We start from the raw sequence: 27,348 nt of genomic DNA, 5'->3' as shown, positions 1-27,348 counted from the left end.
AATACAGCTTAAGAGCAAAAGCAAATATATTTTGAACTCTATGAAGACCCCATATCTTTATTTATTTATTATTTTTTACACTTTTAGGGTCAGAGTATATGTGCATGTTTGTTATATAGGTAAATTGTGTGTCACAGGAGTTTGGAGTGCAGATTATTTCATTACTTAGATCATAAGCATAGCATGCAATAGGCAGTTTCTTTATCCTCAGCCTCCTCCCACCCTGCACCCTCAAGTAGGCCCCGCTGTCTATTGTTCCCTTCTTTATGTTCATGTGTACTCAGTGTTTAGCTCCTACTTGTAAATGAGATCATGCAGTATTTGGTTTTCTGTTCCTGCATTAGTTTACTTGCAGTAGTGACCTCCAGCTACATCCATGTTTCTGCAAAGGACATGATCTCTTTCATTTTTATGGTTACATGAAAAAGAGTAGTACATATTCCATTGTGAATATGTACTACATTTCCTTTATTTAGTCTACCATTGATGGACATTTAGGTTGATTTCATGTCTTTGCTATCATGAATAGTGCTGCACTGAACATGCATGTGTCTTTATGGTAGAATGATAAATTCCTATATTCCTTTGGATATGTACCCAATAATAAGATTGTGGGTTCAAATGTTAGTTCTAAGTTCTTTGAGAAATCGCCACAGTTCTTTCCACAATGGCTAAACTAATTTACATTCCCACAGCAATGTATAATCATTTTCTTTTCTCTGCAACCTTGCTAACACCTGTTATTTTCTGACTTTTTAGTTATAGCAATTCTGACTGCCGTAAGGTGGTACCTCATTATGGTTTTGATTTCCACTTCTCAAATTATTAATGATGATGAGCATTTTTTCATATGCTTGTTGGCAGTATGTATGTCTTCTTTTGAAAAGTGTCTGTTCATGTCCTTTTCCCCTTTTTAATGGGGTTTATTGTTTTTGGCTTGTTAATTTGTTTAAGTTCCCTATAGATTCTGGATAGTAGGTCTTTGTTGGATATATAGTTTATAAAAATTTTCTCCCATTCTGTATAGTGTCTGTTTACTGTGTTGATAGTTTCTTTTGTTATCCAGAAACTATTTAATTAGGTCTTGTTTGTCAATTTTTGGTTTTGTTGCAATTGCTTTCAGCACCTTTGTCATGAGATGTTTGCCAGGGCCTATGTCCAAAATGGTATTTCCTAGATTATCTTCCAGGGTTTTTATAGTTTTAGGTTTTACATTTAAGTCTTTAATCCATCTTGAGTTGATTTTTTGTATATGGTATAAGGAAGGGGGTCTAGTTTCAGTGTTCTCCGTATGGCTAGCCAGTTATCCCAGCACCATTTATTGAATAGGGAGTCATTTTCCCATTGCTTGTTTTTGTTGACTTTATCAAAGATCAGATGGTTGTAGATGTGTGGCGTTATATCTGGGTTCTGTATTCTGTTGCATTGGTCTATGTGTCTGTTTTTGTACCAATATAATGCTCTTTTGGTTACTGTAGCCTTGTATATTTTGAAGTTATTTAATGTGAGGCCTCCAGCTTTGTTCTTTTTTCTTTGGCTATTCAGGCTTTCTTTTGGTTCCATATGAATTTTAAAATAGTTTTTTCTAATTCTGTAAAGAATATCATTGGTTGTTTGATAGGAATAGCACTGAAAGTATGGCCATTTAACAGTATTGATACTTCCTGTTTATGAGGATAGAACGTTTTTCTATTTGTGTTGTCTCTGATTTCTTTGAGCAGTGTTTTGTGAATCTTGTAGAGGTCTTTCACCTCCCTGGTTAGTTGTATTCCTAGGTATTTTATTCTTTTTATGGCTATTGTGAATGCAGCTGAGTTCTTGATTTGGCTTTCAGCTTGGATGTTGTTGGTGTATAGAAATACTACTGATTTTTGTACACTGATTTTGTATTCTGAAACTTTGCTGAGGTTATCAGATGTAGGCACTTTTTGGCAGAGACTATGTGGGGTTTTCTAAGTATAGAATCACATCATCTGCAAACAGGGATAGTTTAATTCCTCTCTTCCTATTTGGATGCCTTTTATTTCCTTCTGTTTCCTGATTGCTCTGGCTAGGACTTCCAGTACTATGTTGAATAGGAGTGGTGAGAGTGGCCATTCTTGTCTTGTTCCCCTTCTCAAGGGGAATGCTTCCAGCTTTTGCCCATTTAGTATGTTTTCTGAGGCTCTGTTGTAGATGGCTGTTATTATTTTGAGGTATGTTCCTTCTGTGCCTAGTTTTGTTTGTTTTTTTTAACATGAAGGGCTATTTAATTTTATCAGAAGTCTTTTATGCATCTATTAGGAAAATCTTATGGTTTTAGTTTTGTTTATGTGATGAGTCACAATAATTGGTTTGCATGTGGTGAAACAACCTTGCTTCCCAAGGATAAAGCCTGTTTGATTGTGATGCATTCGCTTTTTGATGTGCTGCTGGATTTAGTTTGTTAGTATTTTGTTGTGGATTTTTGCAACTGTGTTCATCAAGGATATTGGCCTGAAGTTTTCTCTCTCTCCTCTGGCCCCCCCACATTTTTCTTTTTCTGTTATGGCTCTGCCAGGTTTTGGTATCAGGATGATGCTGGCCTCATAGAATGATTTAGGGAGAAGTCCATCCTCCTCATTTTTTGGAATAGTTTCAGTGGGAATGGTATCATCACTTTTTTGTACACCTGGTAGTATTTGGCTGTGAATCTGTCTGGTTCTGGGCTTTTTCTGGTTGGTAGGCTTTTTATTACTGATATAAATTTGGAACTCATTTTTCATCTGTTAGGATTTCAATTTCTTCCTGGTTCAGTCTTAGAAGATCATATGTTTCCAGGAATTTATTCATTTCTTCTAGGTTTTCTAGTTTTTGTGCCTAGAGGTGTTCATAATAGTCTCTGAAGGTATTTTGCATATCTGTGGAATCAGTGGTAATGTCCCCTTTGTCATTTCTATTTGTTTTTATTTGGGTCTTCTCTCTTTTTTTATTACTCTAACTAGTGGTCTATCTCTCTTATTTATTCTTTCAAAAAGCAAACTTCTGGATTTGTTGAACTTTTGTACTTTTTTTTGCATCTCTGATTTTGATTATTTCTTGTCTTCTGCTAGCTTTGTGGGTTGTTTGCTGCTCTTTTTCTATTTCTTCTAGGTGTGATGTTAGGTTGTTAATTTGAGATATTTCTAAATTTTTTATTTGGGCATTTAGCACTATAAGCATTCTTCTTCAGTCTGCTTTAGCTGTGTCCCAGAGATTCTGGTATGTGGTGAGTTTATTCTCAAGTTTCAAAGAATTTCTTTATGCCCTCATTTCACTGTTTACCCAAAAGTCATTTTGTAACAGATTGTTTAATTTCCATATACTTGTATGGTTTTGAGAGATCTTCTTAGTATTAATTTCTTTTCTATTAGGGTGTGCTCTGAGAATGTGGTTGGTATAATTTCAGCTTTTTAAAATTTTCTGAGGATTGTTTTCTGGCTAAATGTATGGTTGATTTTAGAGTATGTCATATGTGCAGAAGAGAAGGATGTGTATTCTCTTGTTTCGGGGTGTCAAGTTCAGTAGATGTCTGTTAGTTCCATTTGGTCAAGTGCTCAGTATAGGTCTTGAATATCTTTGTTAGATTTTTGCCTCAATGATCTAATACTATCAGTGGAGTGTTTAAGTCTCTCATTATTATCATTTAGTAACCTAGGTCTCTTCATAGGTCTCTAAGAACTTGCTTTATGAATCTGGGTGCCCTTGTGTTAAGTACATACATATTTAGGATGGTTAGGTCTTTTTGTTGAATTGAATCCATTACCATTAGGTAATGCTCTTCTTTGTCTTTTTATATTGTTGTTGATTTATAGTCTTTTTTGTCTGAAATTAGAATAGAAAGCCCTGCTCTTTTCTGTTTTCTTGGTAGATTTTTCTCCATTTCTTTACTTGGAGCCTATGGGAGTTACTTGCATGTGAGATGGGCTTCTTGAAGCCAGCATACAGTTGGGTCTTGCTTCTTTATCCAAGTTGTCATTCTGTGCCTTTTATGTGGACATTTCTACCATTTATATTAAGGTTAATATGGATATGTGTGGGTTTGATCCTGTCATTGTGTTGTTAGCTGGTTATTATGCAGACTTGATTGTGCAGTTGCTCTATAATGTCAGTGGGCTATGTACTTAAGTGTGTTTTTGTGGGGGCCAGTAATGGTCTTTTGTTTTCATACTTAGCATTCCTTTAAGGACTTCTTATAAGGCAGATCTCATGGTAATGAATTCCTGTAGCATTTGCTTATCTAAAAAGGATCTTATTTCTCCTTTGCTTATGAAGCTTAGTTTGGCTAGCTATGAAATTCTTTGTTGGATTGTTTTTTTCTTTAAGAATGATGAATATAGGCCTCCAAACTCTCCTGCTTGTAGGGCTTCTGGTGACAGATCCATTGTTAACCTGATGGTGTTCTCTTTTTAGATGCTAACCCCTTTTCTCTAGATGCCTTTAAGAGTTTTTCTTTTACATCTACCTTATAGAATCTGAGGACTATGTGTCTTGGGGATGGACATCTCATATAGTGTCTCACAGGGGTTCTCCACATTTCCTGAATTTTAGCATTGGCCTCTTTAGCAAGATTGGGAAAATTTTCACAAAAGATATCTTCAAATACGTTTTCCAAGTTGCTTGTTTTTTCTTTCTCTCCTTTAGGGATGCTAATGAATTGTAGATTTGGTCTCTTTACATTATCCTATATTTCTTGGAGGTTTTGCTAATTCTTTTTTACTCATTTTTATTTATTTTTGTCTGACTGAAATATTTTGGAGAACTGGTCTTGAAGTTCTGAGATTCTTTGGCTTTGTCAATTCTGCCATTAGTACTTAAGATTGTATTATGTAATCCTTGAAGTGAGTTTTTCAGCTCTATCAGATCATTTCTTAAAGTGGCCATTTCATCTTTTTGCTCCTGTATCATTATATTGTATTTCTTAGCTCTCTTGGATTGGGTTTTGATTTTCTCTTGCATATGGATGATTTTTGTTCCTATCCATATTTTGAATTTTATGTGTGTCATTTGAGTCATTTAAGCCTGGTTAAGAACCATTGCTGATGAACTAGTGTGGATGGTTGAAGGTAGGAAGACCCTCTGGCTTTCTGATTGCCACAGTTCTTGCGCTGGTTCTTTCTCATCTGTGTGGGCTGATGTTTCTTTGGTCTTTCAAGTTGCTGTCCCTTGGATGAGGTTTTTTGCTTTTTCATCTTTGATACCCTTGGAATTTGATTGTGCTATAAGGTAGGTTCAGTCAACTTGCCTCATTTCTGGAAGATTTTATGAAGCCAAGACTCAGCTTAGCACTCCTGGGCTATGTGCTCTAACTCTATGGGGCTGGCAGTGGGCCCCTAGTGTGGTTCTCTGGCCCCTAAACGTTAGGAACCTGCTGCACTGGAGAGGCCAAAGTGTTCACAATCTGCCGGCCACAACACTCTGATGTAGGGTGCCCACTAAATCACTTCATCAAGGTGTTGGCAGTGGAATTTGTGCTTGCTTGCACATGACAGCAACTGCAGCAATATACAGTATGTATGAGAATTGCCTGGGGTGTGGGACCATGGAAGTGGGGCAGCAGTGGTGGAAGCAGGGCAGCGGCATTCCTGCACCTGCTTATGCAGGTGGTTGCGGTGGTGGTGGCATGTCAGGGTCAGGGCACTGGGGGATCAGGTTGCCTGGCATTGGTGCTGGTGGTGGTGGCATGAGGTTTGGTGTCAGGGTGTGTTAGCACCAGCAGGGGGAGATTCCAGTGGAGGAAGGTGTGGCAGCCTTGTGTGCTTCAACTGGGACCAGTGCACTGGAACTGTCTCACAGTCAGATGCAGTCTGCCAGCAAAGGAGCTATGATAAAGTTTTCCAGGAAGTACTCTGTTTGGGCATCTGAGGCTGCACTACAAGTGGGTGCAACCAGGCTGGAGCCCTAGGAGAAGCCAGAAGACAGGGTAGTGCTCAGATCAGACTAGCCCCATCTCACAGGGAAGACCACCCTGCTGTGTCCAGGTCTGACAGTCACCCCTAGGCTAATGTCTCCTAAAGAAGCATGGGTGTCCCTGGCTGTGCTCCACTGAGCCACTTCCATGCCAAACCGTCTGGGCTGTGCACAGGTTAGAGTCCTGCTTCTGCCACCTCTCCAGGAAGCTCTCTCTGCCAGGCTAAGTGTCTGTGGAAGTCATGGGGTTTCCTGCTGCTAGGATTCTGGAGGTCCATGGTGAGAACAGGCCATACCTCACCTGTTCAACTCACTCCTTCCCCAGGAGATGCTGGGGCCCAGGAATGAGGCCACTTGCTCAGCAGCCTTGTGCAGGGTTCCTAGCATCCTTCCCCTTCAGCCCAGCATCTGTGTCTTCCTTCCATCTACTCCTTGCTTTCCCTCCAAAGATCTGCTCAGAGTGTTTCAGTCTTCCCTCTATCCCTGTCTCTCAATGGGAGATATTCCTCCTGGCTCTGTTTAGCCAGCCATTTTGGCTCTCCAGCCACTTTTTTTTATAAGATAATTAATTAGAAGGGCAGTATAGTTTTAGACTGAGACCAATCTGATTTATAACATCTCTGTTTACATACTTTCTGGCTGTGTATGTCCTTGGGCAAGAGGCTTTATATCACTAAGTTTTATTTTCTTCTCCAATTGTAAAAGCAGGTGAATTGTCACTTCACGGGGCTAATGCAGAAATTAAAGAAGATAAATTTCAGTTGCAAACCAAGGGTCTGAAACATACTAGTTGTTAAATTGATGGTTTACTGGTATTGGTGTTGGTGTCTAGTTTTCAAGCTCAATGGAATAGAGTTTTGGCTCATAAACTGAAATTCTGTTAAGAAACAGTATTTTTAAGGCTATTCAGTGAAGACAATTTTTACCAATTTAATCTATATTTTAAATTGAAATGTTTCTTTAATTTTGAAATAATTTTTCCCAAGGCTTTGCTTTTCAAATGTCAATGTTTAATATTTTGAACACATTGGCTTTCTGGGCCCCTAAAACTCTCTTCACTATTGACACTTTAGGATTTACTGGCCATGTTGTTGCTTCTGTTTGAATTTGCAACTGAGCACTTGTATAAATGGAATTTGAAATATTTGGAAAGTTGTGTATGGGATTGGAAAAAATGAATGTGAGATGTTCCTTTGCATTGCATATTGTGAAAGGGAGGATTTGTATGTGCTTTGCTGTTGTTATTGTGGTGGTTATTGTTGCATATGCTAGTTTACTGTTTTGAACATGATTTGCTTACTGCTTTGAATTTGCTATTTGATGGAAGTTAAATGGGCTCTTGATGGACAGTAGAAGGGAAGACTGCCTGTATTTCATGCTCATACCTACCAAAGCATCAGTCTGTTTAATATTTAAGAGCAGTTTTAAAAACATGTAGGGGACTTCTTGACCTTAATTATAGCATCTTAAAAATGTATGTGGAGATTATACATTTTTGAGACACTACAATTAAGGTTAAGAAGGGAGATAATTTGCATTCTCCTTGAAAGAGCTTTGATACCAGCTCTGGAGACTGAGGGGCATTGTCAGTGAGAGGGCCCCACACAGAGGCTCCTGTGTCTCCAGCCTGCAGCCTGGAGGACTCTGAAGACTTCTGTTTAGCCTTACACAGAAGAAGGCAGAATAAACAAGCTGAAAAGGCTTAAACAAGCTTCTGGGTTTTTCCCTAGACTTAGGGTAAATAAAAGGATCAGTCACTGATTTGACAAAAAAAAAAAAAGTGAGCATACAGAAAAATATTAATAGGACACCGTATGCCATGCTCCTGGTTCACTGCAGATTATCAATCAGTGGAAGGTGATAGAAGCAATGGAAACATCAGCAGAATGAGTAGAGAGATAAAACAGCAGTTACAGCACCAATGGTGCTTTGCTCTGGTAGGGCTGGTGGAGCAGGGCTGATGTATTAGAAGAGTCAGGACTTGTTCATATGTCTGTTTCTTCTTTGTCCCCCTCATCGTAGCTGAATAATCAGCCCTGGACTTTGCAGGTAATAGGTGTAGCAAATATTTTTTTTAAACATTTATCAACACCATTTAAATCCTTAGAAAAGTTCATAAATTGAATCCTATATAGTGCATTGTTCCCCTTAACTATTTCTGATTATATACCATCTTGTTATTTTAGATATTGAATAATCTATCCCTCATCTTTCCTCAATTTTGTGTGTGTATGAGTGAAGAACTATAAAAGGGTTTTCCTAAAAAAATACTTGCTAAGATTCTGCTGTGTGCTGTATTTTGCTCCTAATGTTGAAAAACAAATATTATCAAATGACCTCAAATTTTGATACCTAGGGAAAAAAATAGTGAGAACTTTTGAATCTAACAAAAGTACTTAGAATAATAAAAGCCACATTCCTTTATATATCTTATTAGGCTTTTTTTTTCCCAAGTAGTAAAACAGTCATTAGTTTCACTAAGTATTTTGGACAGTAAATTAGAAATTTGTAGTACCAAGTTTACTATTCTTTACTGGAGATTGTCCAGCAGGGGAAAGCAAATATCAGTGGACGTGTGGAAGAATTTTCTGAACTTTAACACTTACACCTGCTATACCTAACAACCTACTCAGAAGAAGGTTCTATTTCTAGATGGTAAATGAGAGCTTCACAATGGACGATTATTGTGTCATGAGTGGTAGTTGGGAGGAGGGGCAGCGTTTGGACATGCGGGAGTTATCATATATGCCAGGATATCATTGCTAGGTCATTTATCTCTTATCTAGCCAAGTTCATATTAAATTCTGCTAGGTTAGCACTTGAGGTCATTTAATAAAATTGCTGATTTTTAAGAATAGGAGGCATGTTCTTCTTTGAATCCTGAGAGAGATGGTTGCTGAAAATAATAGGAACCATATCTTCATATTTTAGGCAAAAGTCACTTTTAAGAAGCTTTGTGATAAATTATCTAGAGAAGTCGGTGAATTGTGCCCTAATGGTTGGAACGAGACAAGCTTTCTAATAGTGATGACAATTATTAATTACTAATCACAGGTATTTGTATAGTGGGAGTGAATCTCAAAGCTATAATAAAAGGAAATTTGTGCCTTTTTACATGATGAATGAGAAAAGTCACTTTAAAAGGGCAAAGAAAACTATTCAATTATAAAAATGTTGAATTTCCTTGCCACCACCTTTAAAACCTGTATAAACTCATCTAAAACCCCAATTCACTGTAGTGCACAAAATAGATACATATTCAGAGTGATCATTTATTGTGAATTAAAATTAAGCATCCAAGTCATTGCAAACTTATCTCCTACTTATGTACATGCTGAAATAAAATTATTTAAAATGTCTTAGTAGAAAATGATATTGATGGTGCAAGGATAGGCCAGAAAATGAATACATTTCTTACTAAGGAAATAGTGATTGTTATTCAAGCTGCAAATCCTAAACATGGAAAGGAAGTTAAATTGTCATTTATTACAAATCTTTCTTTCTTTCTTTGCTAACCTCAGTCCTAGTTGTATTCACATTTGTTACTTTGTTTAATCCTCCCAATAAACCTTAAATGTAGATATTACAACAACTTTACAGTTGATGAAATTAAGCTTGCTAAACACTGAATAATTTGTAATCAGTCACATAACTGCTGATGCTGGAGTCTAAACCCCAGACTAGGCACACATGCCTCCAAACCCCCTACATTTTCCATTATACCAAACTGTATGGGACTCAGAGTACTCTCTGTTCATGTTTGCCATTAACTATTTAGCGTTATAGTAGGAAAAGTCATAGATCCCCTGCCCAAAGATGTCCATGTCCTAATTTCTGGAGCCTGTAATAATTAAGTGATGGACCTTGAGGTGGCAATACTATCCTAGATTATATGGCTGGCCCCAATGTAATCACAAAGTCCTGAGGAGGGAAGAGTCAGCAGAGGAAGAGGAGGAGAAGTGAGGACAGAAGCCGAGGTTGGAGTGTTGTGATTGTTGGCTTTCAAGAAGGAGACCATGAAATGAGTGACTTCCATAAGCTGGAAAAGACAAGGAAATAATTATCCCTAAAGCCACCAGAAGGAATACAGCCCTTATGATACCTTGATGTCAGCCCAGTGAGACCCATTTGGACTTTCGACTTCCAGAACTATTAAATAGATTTGTGTTGTTTTAAACCATGAAGTTTGTGGTATTATCACAGCGGGAAGGAAACTAATACAGGCATCTTAACAACTGCTAGCTGCAGTGAATTTTTCCTTGATAATTTTTGTGAATTTTCAGATGTAGCTTTGCTTACTATCATTTCTGTAATCCTGACCTCATAGGCGCTACCAGAAAATGTTGAGAAATGAAATTCAATCAGGTCTCAGATTTGAAGAGCAATTAAACTATATATAGGGGCTGTCATATAAGAAGTAATTGGGTTCCTTTATTTCAAAGCAGAATATCAGAAAAGAGTCAGAGGATTTGACATGTTTAATGTAGAAAACTTTATTATTATTGTTATTGTTATGGTTATAAAACTGCTGTTTTTTTAAGAATAGGAGACATGTTCTTTGAATCCTGCAAGAGATGGTTCCTGAAAATAATAGGAATTATATCTTTTACTGTTCCTTCCTCAGCACTCTAAGTCCAAAAGAGCCCTTTTTTAAAATGTCATCTTTTCTTGTTAATAATAGATATCGCTGTGCCTCTAAATGGTGTTTGGTCAGTGAGTTTTGTAACCTTAAATGGCAGAAATGTCATAACATGTAATTTTGTGAGAAAAGGATAGTTTACCCCCCCTAGACTTTACATAACTGAAATATAGTAAATGCTCTTAAAATAAACTGTACATTTTCTTGTGAGAAATAACGTTCCTTGTACTTTATGAGAAAAATATTTGCAAAGTTGCACATCATAGAAGATGCAGATTTTAATATCCAGTATATTTCAGCAGTTTGGTATCAGAAAAGTACAATGAGCTAGTGTTAAATAACTTTTTATTAGAATATTCTCTCTATTGTTAACTTGCCACATTATATGAGGAAACTCACTTCAGTTTTTGTGCCTTGGTTTCTTTGTTATAAAATGGAAAGAACAGTACCTGTTTTGTTATTACATTTTAAAAATCACCTGAGATAATATAAGTGGCAGTGCTTAGAAAAGAATTAAAAGAGTTACAGAAAAGAATATTCTTTATTCTTTTAAAGAAAAAAATAAAAAAAATAAAAAGAGTTACCCGATGCTGGGTAGTGTTTTTGTTATTGCTAAGAAAGTCCCTGAAGTTACCCTCATCTCTCCAACGCAAACATACGCAGACACACACATACACACATGGACACATGTCAAGTCTAATAATGAAATACCCAGTTAAGGCATTTTGATTCCATGAAAGGGTAAAATAACATTTAGTAAACAGCCTAAGTGTTTATTAAAAAGTTATTCAGCCGGGCGCTGTGGCTCACGCCTGTAATCCCAGCTCTTAGGGAGGCAGAGGCGGGAGGATAGCTTAAGCCCAGGAGTTCGAGACCTGCCTGGGCAATATAGCGAGACCCCGTTCTCCACAAAAAGGAAAAAAACAAAAAGACAAAAAAAAAAAGCATAAAAAGTTATTCAATCTTTTGATATGTTCCACAAATACCTCCAATCAGAATTTACATTAGTTTTTCAGTTTTCCTAGTCCTGAAATGATTATCACCCACTGAGGCAAAGAAAGAAAACAGCATATTATGGGAATCAAGCCAACTTTACAACTTGCCATGGCTTATTAAATTGGGTTGTTTCCCCTGTTGCCACAAACAATATTTGTCAAAAGGGATAAATGATCATTTTATAAATTTGTTGCCATAAAGTTTAAACTGAAAAATTAACATAAGTATAGTGGTCTCTCAAGTAGGGGTTTGTGTACTCCTGAGGGTGAAGGGAGAGAAAATTTTCTCTCTGTGTTTCTTTTTTACTATCTGTAAATTACTATACCAACTTTATATTTCTGCTTTGGGTTTGTTTTATAATGTATGTGACAGATTGGTATATAGTGTGTCTATATAATTTATAAATATATAAATATTAGGGCTACTACTCAAAAGTATCATAATGGTGTTTGCACAATGTAAAAATGTTTCAAGAATACTACAATAGTGAAATAGCACACAGAATTTAAATATGACTTCATGGGCACTACTACTGAAGTTTAGAGAAAAAGAATTCATTGACCCATTTGACAAATTCTGATTGTCTACTCTTGTCCAGATAATCTACATTTTGTCATTGTCCATGCAACAGTTCTCTGAGGCAGTATCTTCATTTTGTGTTAATGAAAACTGAGGCTTAGGAAAGTAAAGTAACCTGGTCAAGGTCATATAACTCATAAGGGATACAGCCAAGGCTCAAATCCTTGTCTGTTGGACTCCAAAGGTCAAATTCCCAACCCCATTCTTACCTGCCTCCTACTCTGCTGAATAGCTCAGTATGAGAGCAAAGGTTGTGATATGATTAGGCTCTGTGTCACCACCCAGATCTCTTCTCGGATTTTAATCCCCGTAATCCCCATGTGTTGAGGGAGGAGCCTGGTGGGAGGTGATTGGATCATGGGGGCGGTTTTCCCCATGGTGTTCTCATGATAGTGAGTTCCAAGGAGATCTGATGATTTTATAAGGGGCCTTTTCCCCGTCACTCCCTTTTTCTTTCTCCTGCTTGCCCTTTGCCTTCTGCCATGATTGTAGGTTTCCTGAGGCCTCCCTGGCCATGTGAAACTGTAAGTCAATTAAACCTCATTCCTTTGTAAATCACCCAGTCTTGGGTATTTCTTTATTGCAGTGTGAGAATGAACTAATACAAGAAATTTGTACAGCAGAGAGTAGGGTACTACTATAAAGATACTTGAAAATGTGGAAGCAACTTTAGGTAACAGGTAGAGGTTGGAACAATTTGGAGAGCTCAGAGGAAGACAGGAAGATGTGGGAAAGTTTGGAGCTTCCTAGAGACTTATTGAATGGAGTTTACCAAAATGCTGATAGTGATAAGGACAATGAAGTTCAGGCTGAGGTGGTCTCAGATGGAAATGAGGAACTTCAAAGGTCACTATTGCTATGCTTTAGCAAAGAGACTGCCGGCATTTTGCCACTGCACTAGAGACATGCAGAACTCTGAATGTAAGAGAGATGATCTAAAATTGGAGTTCCTGTTTAAAAGGGAAGCAGAGCATAAAAGTTTGGAAAATTTGCAGCCTGACAATGGGATAGAAAAGAAAAACACATTTTCTAGGGAGGCATTCAGCCTGGTTGCATAAATTTGCATAAGTAGCAAGGAGCAGAATGTTAATGCCAAGACCATGGGGAAAATGTCCCTAGGGTATGTCAGAGATCTTGGTGGCCGCCCCTTCCATCAGAGGCCCGGAGGCCTAGGAGGAAAAAATGATTTTGTGGGTTAGTCCCCATCACTATGTGCAGACTCTGGACTTAGTGACCTGCATCTCAGCCATGGCTAAAAGGGGCAAAAGTACAGCTCAGATCATTGCTTCAAAGGGCACAAGCCCCAAGCTTTGGAGGCTTCTATGTGGTGTTGGGCCTGCAGGTGCACAGAAGTCAAGAATTGAGGTTTGGGAACCTCTGCCTAAATTTAAAGGATGTATGGAAACACCTGCATGTCAGGTAGAAATTTGCCACAGGAGTGGAGCCTTCATGGAGAACCTCTGCTAGGGCAGTGCAGAAGGAAAATGTGGGGTTAGAGCCACCACACAGAATCCCCATGGGGGCACTGTCTAGTGGAGCTGTGAGAAGAGGGCTAACTGTCCTCCACAACCCAGAATGGTAGCTCCACCAACAGTTTGCACCATGTGACTAGGAAAGCTGCAGATATTCAACACCAGCCTGTGAAAGTAGGAGGGGACTGTGCCCTACAAAGCCACAGGGTTGGCTGCCCAAGGCTGTAGCAGCTCACCTCTTGCATCAGTGTGCCCTGGATGTGAGACATAGAGTCAAAGGAGATAATTTTGGAACCTGAAGGCTTAATGACTTCCCTATTTGATTTCAAACTTGTATGGGATTGTAGCCCCCTTGTTTTGGCCAATTTCTCCCATTTGGAATGAGTGTATTTACCCAATGCTTATACCTCCATTGTATCTAGGAAGTAACTAACTTGCTTTTAATTTTACAGGCTTATAGGCAGAAGGGACTTGCCTTGTCTTAGATGAAACTGTGGTCTTGGGCTTTTGAGTTAATGCTGGATTGAATTAAGACTTTGTCCGGGACAATAAGGATTGTACCCATTCCTCAACGTAAAATTTATTGGATTCTTAGTGGACACATACTGCTAAAACAGAGATTTAAGTGTGAGTCCCAAAGATTTATGACCTAACAGGCTTTTCACTGTTTTCTCAGATGCAGCTGGCCTAGCTCTGCATGCATACTGTCACCTAGGCCACTAGAGAACTAGGAGCCAGGCAAACTCCTTGGCTAACTAATTGGGAAACTAATGTGGTAACTGTGGTCTCTCTTCCCTTCAACTTGTAACTCTCTGGAGATACTATAATCTGGTTCAGAAGAGAGTCCTGAAAAGCTGCAATAGGCTCTTCTTGTCTTAAAGCAATTGTGACTTTTGAAACATATATGAAAAAATACAGTCCAAGGAGCTGTAGAAATTGACAAAATCATCCAGAGATGAAAATGTGCTCAGTTTCTCAACTAAATCATATTATACTATTGTCTATTAGTAGCAGTTGGCACTGTGCACTTTGTATCTGGTGATTAATCATTTAGTTAACATCTACTAAGAAGAGGACTCAAGAAATAGCTTTTACATTTAGTCAGAAAAAGTAACACCATTAATAATGGCCTTGACATTCTGCAAAGCCAAATTAAGCAGTCAACCTGGCATTTTATAGATAGCCTGTTACAGAGCCTCACACCTGCTGGACACTCAATAAGCATTAATTGCCTGGCTGCCAATGAGCAACCACATAGCTACTGTTATAGAGGCTGTACATGGTGGTGGGACAAGGCTGATTTTGATGACCTGTGGGACAGGACCTTGTGAACATGAAGTGTGTGTGTGTGTGTGTGTGTGTGCGCGCATTTTTTTTTTTTTCAAATTAATAATTTCCTCTTGAAACTGAGCACATTTTGTTAAAAATGGATTTCCTTTTGTTGATTCAAGGTGAGGTATCAGGTAAAAGTGATATTGGTCAAATGTTACTTTTTTAAATAGAAAGCTGAGAGCCATCTAAGGAGCTATCAATACATTTCTTTTGAATCAATGCCAGAGAAATCATTAACATTTCAGAGTCATTCATTTATTTTTCATTATTGTGTTTATAGTTAGTTCACTGTGTTCATTATAGTGAATGGGTGGATAATGGTGAACTCCGGTCTGCATTTTATTTAAACTGCACATCTACTAAATATAAGTATTATGAAGCTAAAAAATAGTTTTGAAGTAATAATAGCTCACATTTTTTTATCATTTACACTGTGACAGTCGCTGTGCTAATAAATCCCTTTATGTGTATTCATTTCAAATATGTATTGAAAGATTATTTTATTTTTCTGCCATATCTTTTCTATGCTTTTAAGATGATAACTTTTATGCTATTTTATTTAAAATAAAATTTGCATTTGTGCTTATTTGATCTCAGGTATATAGTCAACCTCAGCTTCATCCAAAAGAAGAACACATGTTTAAAGGATAATAAAGCTGATGGAATTTCTAAAGTCTTAAAATTTAGTATTGAGTGAAGGCAGTTGTTTCATAAAAGAGGGGAAGACATCTGATCATGAGAACCTTATGAATTGGTATAAAGAATTATTGGAATCTATAGAAATGCCATAATTCTCTTTATTGTCTTTTTAAAAAAACTGATTTGGAATGAATTGTCCATAGTGTGGGATGATCCAGCTGCTCGTTGAATCAGTTGCTTTTAATTAGCCCATCTGATGTTGATTGGATTCTGGGCCTGCATGCCTGAATTCCTGAAAGATTGAATTATCAGTATGCGCCTCACTCAGAGAGCTGTGACTCAAAAGTGATGAGAGATTTTCATATCAAATCATTTATATCATCTTATAATCACAATACATGTATTAGATGCTTTCTGATCCTGCTACAATTATGGGAATTAGTTAACTTCATGTGAGATTCCAGTAATAGATAGTAAGGCATTTCTTAGGTAGGCAATAAATATTCATACTTCTGAGGTCAACTGTGGTTGGAAGAAGTGGAGGATAAGTCTGTGAGTCTAAACATAGTCTGATGTCTGTTTGTCTTTCTTTGCATTGAAGGGATTACTAGTTTCCCAGTTCATCCAATAGACTCTCAACTTGAGAGGGAGGCACATGAGTAGGCACTGAAGAATGGAGGTGAAGGGTATAGGCTCAAGTCCTGACTCTCCCTCTTACCAGCTTTATCACCTTGAACCATTTGCTTAATTTAACTGGGTCTCAGTTTCCTCATGTTTAAAATGAAATAATAGTAGTATCTGACTTCATACAGTTGTGAAAATAAAACTTTAATTCAAGTAGGACTCTGACACAGGGCCTGCCACATGGTAAAGGCTGGGTAAACATGAGTTGCTATTGTCATTCTCTTTATCACACCACAGCTATAGGGAGGCCCTAGAAGAAAAATCTATTTATCTTTCTTTTAATAATTGTGCAAAGCTCATTTCACCCAAAAGAAAATGAAGATCAAGATGGGTAATATATGAAATAAGTTTATATAAATTTTGAGAAATAAATACATTATATATATAAATGTTCATATGATTAAAAGAAGTCCTTCATCTAATCATTTATAAACATGTGTTTGAAGTCTTGTGGATGATTCCTAAACTCTTTTGTTTCCCCATTTTATAAGATATACAGACTTTGCATTAGCCTACATGGACAAAGCATCAAATGTGCTTGCAGAAAAGGTGAGCTTGATGGGAGGATTGCTTAAGTCCAGGAGTTTGAGGTTGCAGTGAACTATGATCATGTCACTGTACTCTAGCCTGGGTGACAGAGCAAGACCCTGTCTCAAAAAAAAAAAAAATGAGCTTGAACATTTGGAAAGGCCGGAACACTTCATATTCATTGAGCTGACCTGTTCTTAGATTAGTAAGGTGCCAGGGAAATGGTTGCTTAGCAACTAATGGAGTTCAATGAAACAGTCTGTTAGCTGGGCTCTTGCCCTGATCTGTGTGCATGCCTAATAATGGAGATGGGCTCCAGTGTGTGCTGTCTGACTCACCGCTGTCAAACAAAAGTACTGAATAAAATGCAAGATCAAAGAGTATTCACACCTGGACTGGGCACCTATATTTGTGGTCATATACACCTTCCTTTATGTTATATGTTGAAGAAAAAGGTATTAAGAGAGGACATTAAAAATAAGAGAGGAACTGTTGAAATTTGGGGTTAAAATTTTAAGAGTGATAATTAGTTTCCATTGAGTTTTGGGAGACTAAGATAATAAGTGATAACTGAGGAAATTCCACACTATTATCTTGGACATTCTTCCAAAAAGTTCTCTATAGAAAAGGCATAACAGGGTAGGGTGCAGTGGCTCACTCTTTTAATCCCAGCACTTTGGGGAGCTGAGGCAGGTGGATCACAAGGTCAGGAGTTTGAGACCAGCCTGTTCAATATGGTGAAACCCCATCTCTACTAAAAACACAAAAGCTAGGCGGACATAGTGGCACATACCTGCAGTCTCAGCTACTCGGGACGCTGAGGCAGAATCACTTAAACCCAGAAGGCGGAGGTTGCAGTGAGTCAAGATCACACCTCTGTACTCCAGCCTGGGTAATCAAGGGAGACTCCATCTCAAAAAAAAAAAAGAGAAGAAGAAGAAAAGGGATAACAGATCTTATGGATGACATTGTGAATTCTAGGATAGAAACTGTGTGTTTTAATGCTTATCTACTCCTGTTCCCTATTTATACCCATGACACACATTGTGACTAGATCTTGACCACTCTCACTTGAGCTGGATGTGGCCTCACAGCCCTCAACAGGGCTCCAGGACGCCATTACCAATATCAGATTGGGCAGGTAAGAAACTTCCTTGTTATTCTTTATGACAAATTGAAACTTGTTAAAAACTTCTACTTTTTGAATTCTATAGGAATATTCTGAGTGATTTGTGTCCAAAGCAGCTTTGAGGTGGCCACATGAAATTCCTCTTAAGGAAAATGGATAAGAAGGAAATAGACCAAAGAAAATCAACCAAAATAATTGGGGGAAAGGGAGACTGTGTGGAAGATTTGCCTGAAAGTTTTTACCACTGCCACCATTCAAGAGCTTGGGATGATTTACTCTTTTAAAGACCAAGTCCTGGAATCCACTGTCTTTGTTTTTAAGTAACTTTTATTTTCTGTACAGTAATCACTCCCACCCCTCCAAATCTGGGGATCAGTGCTCCTATCCTGGGATTTGGACTCAGGCCTTCTACCCAGCCTTCCAAACTTCCAGCATTGGCTTCAAGCACTAACATTTTATGACTCAGAGAATTCGGATTAGATACTATTTCCAGTAGGAGACTCCAGAACTGTTACTATATATATTTGAAAGGCTATTAAGCAGAAAAGAGAGTGAACTTAATGACCTTCTCCTACAACCACGGGGAGAAAGTTATAAGGAGGGTGATTAAGAGTCAATATTTTGAAGGTTTTACTAATAATTCTCCAGTGAGGGACACGCTGTCATGAAAATATTAGGTGTCTCATTACCTCAGGTATTCAAGTATGCAAGGAGTGTTGCAAGGGGAGGACTGACTACCCCAGCTGTGCTTCTCAAACATTTATGTGCATTACCTGGGGCTCTCATTAAAACTCAGCTCTCCCATCCAGTAAGTGTAAGGTGGGATCCGAGATTCTACATTTCTTACAAGTTCCTTGGCAATACCAATGCTGCTAGTCCAGGGACCACACCTTAAGTAGGGAGGGGCCAGTGATCTCTAAAGTATTAAAATTCCAAAATTCCATTTGCAGAAGGGAAGCTAGAGAAGTTTAGCCTTGCTTCTTACACACTTCCAGCACAGCTTTGAAAACCACATGGAGTCTCTTCTGGTCTTAGAGAATTCTCCCTGAATTCCTATCATATTTTCCTCAGAAAGAATCCCACGCTCTGCCTCCTCAGTGGCTTCACCTCTTTCTTTCTCCAGGCTTTCAACCTTATCTGATATCACTGTTCTTTAAAAACATTTCCTTTTTTCATACATACTTTCCCTGATCCACACAGACTCTAATCACAACTGGTCACTCATTCCTTCGTGCAAGCCCCAAATTTTGTCTTAGGACAGCTGTCAACATGCCGGAAATCTAGGTTATGTCTCAGTCAGGGTGTCCTTAGAAGTTTGTGAAAAGCAGGATTGTGCCATTGGCTGCCGTGTGAGAAAGATCAAACAGCTTCTTCAATTCCTTTGATTCATTCAATAATGGTTTAGCAAGTTTATTCAATAAAGAAGAGTAAAAGTGCCATCCCTAAACATCTGAAAGAGGCAAATTTGTGACAGATGAAACAATGCACTTCTCTGTATGGTGGGTAGGAAAGTATTGTGATCCCATGTTCAGGGGATACAACTAGAAGGTAACAGAACCACCAGAGGACTAAGGAGCAGCATAGGGATCTAAGAGGGCAAACCAAAGCTGAAGTCAAATGTGTGGTTGCCACTTTCCAGAAGATGGAAAGACTGGCAAGGACGAATACCTTTTGTGAGTTACCTAATTCATGGTGAGCAGCAGTTTCTGGCCTTCACAATTACCATGACTTTGGCTAATAAAGTAACAACTTAATTTGTCTCATTCCATCCTTTTCTCTTCCAGAAGACCCAGGCCATATTGAAACATGGCCATATTCAGAAAGAGGATAATTCTAAACAGACAGGATAAACCATAATGATGCTTGTTTTGAAGGGCTCATTATCACTGTATAGTTAATTTAGGAAGCAACTGTGCCAAGAGCAAAGCTGTGAAACACAGCTAGATCCTTTAAATAAACAAGCTACATATTTGAAGATTTTAGAAAAAGACAATATGTAACACAATTTTTACCATATAGGATGGATCTTTATGTGGTTAAGGTGAGGGAAAATTGATACTTTAGAGATATTAATTTTGATGCCTAATTATATTTACAGTAATATAATTTTACTGTTTTAGTTTGTCTTGTGATATTTTATTCTGTGAGAGTATTATTATACTATGGGAGGGAAAGTTAAAACAATTATAAAGAGGAAAGAAAACCACCAACCAAACATCCTCACTCTTTCAGTCCATTTAGCAACCCAGATGCATTGGGTTGTTTTTTCATTTGCAAGATAAGGTGGTAAATAGTCCAATTTAACTGAGCTAGGGACCCTCCTCTCCATAATGGAAGGGAATGGACTATTGCAGTTAATTGAATGGTCTCATTAACTGAGATTTACTACCCATTCTCTATGTGAGGTATAACCAAAATGTAATAAAGGCTAATAACCATTAACACTAAATTGAGTAAAATGCAATCTTTGTTGATTCAGAAGTTAGTTCAAATCTCTGTAATGCCTCATGGCCGTGTAAACATCACTAATTATGTAACAGTGGGCATACAGAAATGTAAGATGTAATGGATCTGCTATAATCATTGAAAGTTGCTCTTTTCAATGACTTCCTTAACCATGCCTGTTTACTTTCATTTAACTCTTTTTCATGCTCATAAAATGTAAGGGTTGAATGTACCTCCAAACAATTCAGTTATTTCACGTGTAAGATTATTTGTATTCTTGATAAAATGGGAGTCACAGTGGTTTTGCCTATGTTCAGTGTAACTCCAAAGCTGCACGTAGTTTGCCAGGTAAAAAGATCATATTTTACCAGATGCTTTAAAAAGTCTGTCATCTGCTATTTTACTTATCTATAAAGATATAGTAAATTTTTTGTCAGTTTTGTGTCATAAGGTACCGACCTAAAATGTAGCTGTAACTAATCTTGTGTCTGCATGACAACTAACATGCAGAAAACTTCAAGAAAACTTACTTCATGTGCTGTGATTTTAGGACTCAATTTGCATCATTTCTGCACGAAATAAAGAGGGAATAACACACCATAAGTCCACACCTCCCTCTGTGGTAGGCACTTAAGGTGAATTATATACTCACAAACTAGGTTTTCAATTAGAAAGATTTGTGTTGGTGGCAGGACATTAACAGCCACAAGTGAGCTGTAATGTCTCTAAATCTCACTCTGGGCAAGGCTCTCTCACAGACAAAATCATGTGAACCAAGCATGTGTCTGTGCAATGCTTTCATATTTCTAAGCAGAACTTTATCTCATGTTTTGGCAGAATGTTGTGACTTGGTAGAGAACATTGAAATATGTTCTTTTTTTCCTAAATGTCTAGCTTTGAACTCACTTGTGTGTTTCTCAAATGTTTAGCTTACAGTAGATGCTCTTTCTCTTTAATTGCAATTTTACATTTTGGTATCTAAAACACGTTACATGCAGAACATTCTCTGTTACATAGAACTAATTCTTTTTATGACACTGTAGGGTGTCAGGACACCATCTACAGATGAGTTTTGAAGATCATGTTGGTTGCTTCATTCACTTGCTGTATTTATTGCATGTATGCACTCCCAGTATCTCGGGGCATCACAGTGAGGAAGGAAGATATGGCGCCTGCCTTCATGGAGCCTGCAGTCTACCTTTTTAAGATGATGTATGATTAAAAATATTACTGTTGGTCTCATCATCTCTTTTTGCTGCCAGGGAGACTTTGTCCTTCTAGCAGGTCTCTGGACATTGTTTCACTAGCTCAGATAGACTAGGCAACTGGTGTTTCACCGTGACAAATGGCCAAGTTCTTCCTTATCACCAAGTGATATCCAATGAGGCTCTTTCTAATTGAGATGTCTTTTAAATTTATTATACCCAAGACATTGACCTTAATATAATAGTTCCCCTTTTTAATCTTTAGGTTAGCCAATTCTAGTTTTTACAAATTATTATAAGCATTAAATTTTTAACATTAAATGCCTTTTTTTTTTTTTAAATTTTGAGATAGGGTCTCACTTTCTTGCCTAAGCTGCAGTGTAGTGGTGTGATCATAGCTCACTGCAGGGTCAAACTCCTGGGTTCAAGCAATACTCCTGCCTCACCATCTAGAGTAGCTGGGACTACAGGTGCACACCACCATGCCCAGCTAATTTTTTTTTAAATTACTGTTTGTAGAGATAGGCTCTTCCTATGTTACCTAGCCTGGCCTCAAACTCCTGACCTCAAGTGAACCTCCAGCCTCAGCCTCCCAAAGTGGTGGGATTACACACATGACCCACAGTGCCTGGCAACATTAAATTTCTCCAGCAGTGTGATTGTGATGTCAAAGCAGAAGTTCTGTATTTATAGAAGTGGTGGTGGTAATTTTTATAATGGGGTCATTCCATAAAGTAGAGGTCTAGGAGTATGTTGCAAAAGTAAAGTTCTGAAGCCAGAGATAGGGATTTAGAGTGAGATTGTCATTTGGAAATTATTTGAAATTAATAGATTTAATCAGTAGTTGAGTGCAGGGTGCTGTTTCTCAGCTCTCGTTTCAAGTGGAATCAAAGGGAAATATGGGACAGTGGGTTAGTCAGCCTGGATTATAGTAACAGTTTCTAACTATTAAACATCTACTATATGCCATGTATTATGCCTGATATTAAGCATATTTGTATTTAAACCTATGATAATCCTGTGAAGTTGGTATTACTCCCATTTTACAGATAAGGGGCCTGAGACTCAGAGAAGGTATCAAATTAGCCAAAGTTTCAAGATAAATTGCCCATATGACCAGTAGGTTATATAACCAGATGTATCTTGCTGCATAGTTTGGAACATTAAGAATAAAGCAAAAATTTTAAAAGGGAGTTGTTTGAAATACATGAGTAATGCATGTTCATTGCAAGGATCCAAAAAATACGTATGTAAATAGGATAAAATTAAGTCTGTTTTTCCCTTTATACTCATACTCTGTAATATGGCAATTACAGATGCATTTAATTGTATTGATATAAAACAATTACCAATATGGTGTTCTATACAAATGTGCAAATATAGGTACACATTATTTAAGGAATTGTCTTTTCCTCCCAACTCTACTGATCCTCTGATTGAGGATCCCTATTCTATGCCAGTATTACCCTGATTACTTTTGAAAGACCCTAGAAAAGTAGATTTTTAAAACTCTTTTGGCAGACTATTTTGTTTTATTAACCTTTGTTCTCAGGAAGTTTTTCCATTTCATTAACCCAGATTATTCTTCTGCAGTTTGAGCCATTTCAGTCCTGCTGTGCATACGGAATTGGTGGCAAGCAGCCAGTCAGCACATCAGGTGCAATTACAACTTGAAATATCTGAAAACAGAACTTGGTTGGTGTGGGGAATATTAACAACTTAACTGCCCATATAATAAAAAGCAGACACTGAAAACAACTGAAATTTCTTGGCGATTCTTTTCAAGAAGTTTAGAAGCAAATTCAACATTTTACAAAGTGAAGGTTTTTTCTTTCTTTTTTTTTTTTTAACTGTGATCTGTTTTTTAATTTTTGAATTTCAGGTAATCATCTACATATGCATAAACAAAATCTACTTAACTCTAAAGACAATTTTCTGTTAGGATTTTTTATTTATACCCACACTTGATTTAAAAAACAATAGTGTCCTCGAAGTCAACTCTAGAATGTGATTTAAGAAAAGAAAAAAAAGACCGGGCGCGGTGGCTCACGCCTGTAATCCCAGCACTTTGGGAGGCCGAGGCGGGTGGATCACGAGGTCAAGAGATCGAGACCATCCTGGTCAACATGGTGAAACCCCGTCTCTACTAAAACTACAAAAAATTAGCTGGGCATGGTGGCGCGTGCCTGTAATCCCAGCTACTCAGGAGGCTGAGGCAGGAGAATTGCCTGAACCTAGGAGGCGGAGGTTGCGGTGAGCCGAGATTGCGCCATTGCACTCCAGCCTGGGTAACAAGAGTGAAACTCTGTCTCAAAAAAAAAAAAAAAAAAAAAAGGAGGAAAAAAAAAAAAAGAAACAAAAAGAAAAACAACAACAGAAACTGGTATTTCTCTTAACATATCAATCATTTTAACCAAGAATACATAAAAGAAACTTTACTACATTTCATTGTTATCACAAAATATTTTACTAAGAGCTTGCTATTTGTCAGGCACTCTTCACTTTGTATGTATACTTAATAGACCACAGTATAGTGTCAACATAACTTTTTTATGTACTGGGAAACCAAAAACATATGTATGACTTACTGTATTGTGATACTTGCTTTATTAAGGTGGTCTAGAACTAAACCCACAATATCACTAAGGTATGCTATAAGTGAGATCATTCAGTATTTGTCTTTCTGTGTCTAGTTTATTTCAGTTAGCATAATGGCCTTCAGGTTCATCTATATTGTTGCAAATGGCAGGATTTTATTCTTTTTTTAAGGCTAAATAATGTTTGTGTGTGTGTATGTCTCACATTTTCTTTATCCATTCATCCATTGAGGAACATTCAGATTGTTTCCGTATCGTGGCTATTGTGAATAATGCTGCAATAACCATGGAGTGTGGCTATCACTTTGAGATACTGATTTCATTTTCTTCGCATACATACGCAGAAGTGAGATTGTTAGATCATAAGGCAGCTCTATTTTTAATTTTTTTATCAACCTCTCTATTGTTTCCCATAATGGCTGTACCAATTTACATTCTAACCAACAGTAAACAAGGATTCTCTCTTTTCTACAACCTCACCAACATTTACCTTTTGTTTTTTGGTAATAATTATTCTAATGGGTGTGATGAGACACCTCTTTGTGGTTTTTACTTGCTTTTCCCTTATAATTAGTGATGTTGAGCATCTTTTTATATACCTGTTGCCCATTTGTATGCCACCTTTGGAAAAATGTCTAATCAAATCCTGTGCCTATTTTAAAATTCAGTTATTTTGTTGTTTTGCTATTGAATTTTGTGAGTTTCTTGTATATGTTGGATATTAACCCTTTATCAGATATATGGTTTGCAAATACGTTTCCCATTCTGTGCATTGTCTTTTTAATCTGCCTGGAAGCTCTGAAGAGAGCAGTGGATTTCCCAGCACATCATTCAAGCTCTGATAAGGGACAGACTGCCTTCTTAAGTGACTCCCCGACCCCAGTGTATCCTGACTTGGAGACACCTCCAAATAGGGGATGACAGACACCTCATAAGGAGAGCTCTGGCTGGAATCTGGCAGGTACCCCTCTGGGACAAAGCTACCAGAGAAAGGAACAGGCAGCAGTCCTTACTGTTCTGCAGCCTCTGCTGGTGATTCCCAGGCAAGCAGGGTCTGGAGTAGCCCTCCAGCAAACTCCAGTAGACCTGCAGCAGAGAGGCCTGACTGTTAGAAGGAAAACTAATAACCAGAAAGAAATAGCTTCAACATCAACAAAAAGGACATCTACTCAGAGACCCCATCCAAAGATCACCGACCTCAAAGACCAAAGGTAGATAAATTCACAAAGATGGGAAGAAGCCAGTGCAAAAAGACAGAAAACTCCAAAAACTAGAATGCCTCTTCTCCTTTAAGGGATCACAGCTCCTCGCCAGAAAGGAAAGAAAACTGGATGGAGAAATGAGTTTGATGAATTGACAAAGCAGGCTTCAGAAGGTGGGTAATAACAAACTTCTCTGAGCTAGAGGAGCATGTTCTAACTCAATGGAAGGAAGCTAAGAACCTTGAAAAAAGATTAGATGAAATGCTAACTAGAATAACCAGTTTTGAGAAGAACATAAATGACCTGATGTAGCTAAAAAACACAGCATAAGAACTTTGCAAAGCATACACAAGTTTCAATAATCAATTCTTCTGCTTGAATTGGTCAAGCAGAAGAAAGGATATCAGAGATTGAAGATCAGCTCAAAAGAGTGACCAAGCAATGTGAGATTATGTGAAAAGCCCAAATATACGTGTCATCAGCATACCTGAAAGTGAAGAGGAGAATGAAACCAAGTTGGAAAATACTCTACAGGATATAATCCAGGAGAACTTCACCAACCTAGCAAGGCAGGCCAACAATCAAATTCAGGAAATACAAAGAAGACCACAAAGATACTCCTCGAGAAGAGCAACCCCAAGACATGTAATTGTCAGATTCACCAATGTTGAAATGAAGGAAAAAATGCTAAGGGCAGCAAGGGAGAAAGGTTGGGTTACCCACAAAGGGAAGCTCATCAGACTAACAGCAGATCTCTTAGCAGAAACCCTTCAAGCCAGAAGAGAGTGGGGGCCAATATGCACATTCTTAAAGAAAAGGATTTTCAACCCAGACTTTCATATTCAGCCAAACTAAGCTTCATAAGTGAAGGAGAAATAAAGTCCTTTACAGACAAGCAAATGCTGAGAAATTTTGTACCACCTGGCTTGCCTTACAGGAGCTCTTGAAGGAAGCACTAACATGGAAAGAAACAACCGGTACCAGTCACTGCAAAAACATTCCCACTTGTAAAGACCATTGACAGTATGAAGAAACTGCATCAACTATTGGGCAAAGTAACCAGCTAGCTTCTTAATGGCAGGATCAAATTCACACATAACAATATTAACCTTAAATGTAAATGGGCTAAATGCCCCAATTAAGAAACACAGACAGGCAAATTGGATAGAGTCAAGACCCATCAATGTGCTGTATTCAGGAGACCCATCTCACATGCAGAGACAAACACATTCTCAAAGGGATGGAGGAATATTTACCAAGCAAACGGAAAGCAAAAAAAAAAAAAAAAAAAAAGCAGGGGTTGCAATACTAGTCTCTGATAAAACAGACTTGAAACTATTAAATATCAAAAGAAACAAAGAAGGGCATCACATAATGGTCAAGGGATCAATGCAACAAGAAGAGCTAACTATCCTAAATATATATGCACCCAATGCAAGAGCACCCCAGATTCATAAAGCCAGTTCTTAGAAACCTACAAAGAGACTTAGACTCCCACCCTAAATAATAGTGGGAGACTTTAACACCCCACTGTCAATATTAGACAGATCAACAAAACAGAAAATTAACAAGGATATCTAGGACTTGAACTCAGCTCTGGACAAAGTGTACTGAATAGACATCTACAGAATCTTCCACTTCAAATCAACAGAATATACATTCTTCTCAGCACCACATCACACCTATTCTAAAATTGACCACATAATTGGAAGTAAAACACTCCTCAGCAAATGCACAATAATGGAAATCGTGATAAATAGTCTCTCAGACCACAATGCAATCAAATTAGAAGACAGGATTAAGAAACTCACTCAAGATGGCACAACAACCAGGTAACTGAACAACCTGCTCCTGAATTAAAAAATGAATGAAGGCAGAGATAAAGATGTTCTTTGAAACCAATGAGAACGAAGACACAATGTACCAGAATGTCTGGGACACATTTAAAGCAGTGTGTAGAGGGACATTTATAGCACTAAATGCACAAAAGATAA

General features: G+C 37.9%; 1 protein-coding gene across 9 annotated transcripts in view; it reads left to right on the top strand.

Annotated features, from left to right (window-relative positions):
- The window catches only part of KLHL32 (kelch like family member 32), a 203,050-nt gene that overhangs the window by 74,351 nt on the left and 101,351 nt on the right, over nucleotides 1-27,348 (top strand). The window contains exon 1 of one of the 9 annotated variants that reach the window (XM_032274402.1): nucleotides 6,850-8,961. The exons of the other annotated variants lie outside the window; for them this stretch is intronic. The gene's annotated coding sequence lies outside the window, so the exon portion shown is untranslated. Of the gene's footprint in view, nucleotides 1-6,849; nucleotides 8,962-27,348 lie in introns of those variants that run through there. 9 annotated transcript variants of the gene reach the window in all.

The sequence above is a fragment of the Sapajus apella genome, unplaced genomic scaffold (genome assembly GCF_009761245.1).
Source record: "Sapajus apella isolate SASKATOON/1434 unplaced genomic scaffold, GSC_monkey_1.0 scaffold6, whole genome shotgun sequence".
NCBI classification, from domain to species: domain Eukaryota; kingdom Metazoa; phylum Chordata; class Mammalia; order Primates; family Cebidae; genus Sapajus; species Sapajus apella.
This window is presented reverse-complemented; position numbering and strand designations above follow the sequence as displayed.